The sequence below is a fragment of the Mus pahari genome, chromosome 5 (assembly GCF_900095145.1).
Source record: "Mus pahari chromosome 5, PAHARI_EIJ_v1.1, whole genome shotgun sequence".
NCBI classification, from domain to species: domain Eukaryota; kingdom Metazoa; phylum Chordata; class Mammalia; order Rodentia; family Muridae; genus Mus; species Mus pahari.
The window spans coordinates 68,800,397-68,802,156 of NC_034594.1; positions in this window are offsets into that span (position 1 = coordinate 68,800,397).

Genomic DNA, 1,760 nt, shown 5'->3' on the forward strand with positions numbered 1-1,760 from the left:
AGAGAGAGAGAGAGAGAGAGAGAGAGGAAGGAAGGAAGGAAGGAAGGAAGGAAGGAAGGAAGGAAGGAAGGAAGGAAGGAAGAAAGACCCACAGTGGCCATATCTAAGCTGCCACTATGACCCATTAGCAAAGTGGTGACAATCAAGGCCATATAGATGGAGAGGCATTCAGTCTCCAGCCCTGGCTCAAATCTGCGTGGCCACTAGAGCAGGTCCCCAGCAAATAAGAGTTGTCTCTGCTCAGTTGCAGTGTGGAATCAGCTTTCTTTGATTCATTAGCTAGAGAGCGATCTTCCCAACTTCTGTTAAGAAGAATGAAGTGGGACCCTTGTCATGAAATACTCTCCATCAAATGCTCCTCACCGGTCACCTCTGAAGGGCATGGAGGCCTTGTGCTCCTCAGACTCAGGCTTCACTGGAGCGCAGGGGCAACAACAGAATGGTAGCGTTGGCTATGCTGCAGTGACAAGCAGTGGACACCACTTCTACTCTTGGGGAACACGATGTGTTCTCTCAATGCAACGGAGGCTAAAGGAGCCCCTGTCTCAGGGCAGTGGTACTTGGCAATGTGGGTCAGGGGGAGGTTGACAGAAGTCATTGGGTGTTTCCTTTATCCACTTCCTGCCCTTCTGATGCATTAGCTGAGTGCTCAGAGTCACAAGCCTGGTCCAACCTGACCATTCTGGCCTTAGATGGTTGACCTTGGGGGTCAAAGATCAGGAGTCTTGGAATGTCTTGTTCTGTTCTCCGTCCTAGGAGCCAAGGGAGCAAGGCTTGTTGTGGAGCGTCTCCGTCTAAAACACCTACCTTGAAGGTTATATTGGGCTGAGAAACCCAGGTTTGCAAGCTATTCTTCTAAAATGAGTTTACCTTAACAGTGAGGTGTGTAGGTCACCTGTCTCTGTGTAGCATATACTTAAAAAGCAAAGCAGAAAGAGAAACCCTAATTTTACTTCCTTCCTCTGTGACATATAAGGAAACATGATTTCTTCTTTACATTTTCCGGATTTTTATGTAGGGCCCGTGAGATGTTTCAGTGGGTAAATGCATGTGCCATCAAACCTAACTGCCTGAGCTCCACTCCAGACATTGCTCTTCCTCCCCACTGTCCCTGTGAACAATGCATACTTTCTAGCGTGGTCTGTCTTAGAACCTCACTATCTGTGGGTATGTCTTAGTCAGGGTTGTTTGGTTGGTTGGTTGGTTGGTTTTAGTTTTTCGAGACAGGGTTTCTCTGTATAGCTCTGGCTGTCCTAGAACTCACTCTGTAGACCAGACAGGCCTCGAACTCAGAAATCCACCTGCCTCTGCCTCCCAAATGCTGGGATTAAAGGCATGCGCCACCACTGCCCGGCCCCAGGGTTTCTATTCCTGCACAAACATCATGACCAAGAAACAAGTTGAGGAGGAAAGGGTTTATTCAACTTACACTTCCACACTGCTGTTCATCACCAAAGGAAGTCAGGACTGGAACTCGAGCGGGTCAGGAAGCAGGAGGTGATGCAGAGGCCATGGGGAGAAGTTACTGACTGGCTTGCTGCTTCTTACAGAACCCAAGACTACCAGTCCAGGGATGGCACCACCCACAATGGGCCCTCTCCCCTTGACCACTAATTGAGAAAATGCCTTACAGCTGGATCTCATGGAGGCATTTCCTCAAGGGAGGCTCCTTTCTCTGTGATAACTCCAGCCTGTGTCAAGTTGACACACAAAGCCAGTCAGTGCAATTGACCCCTTGGCAACTTGACACACAAACACAT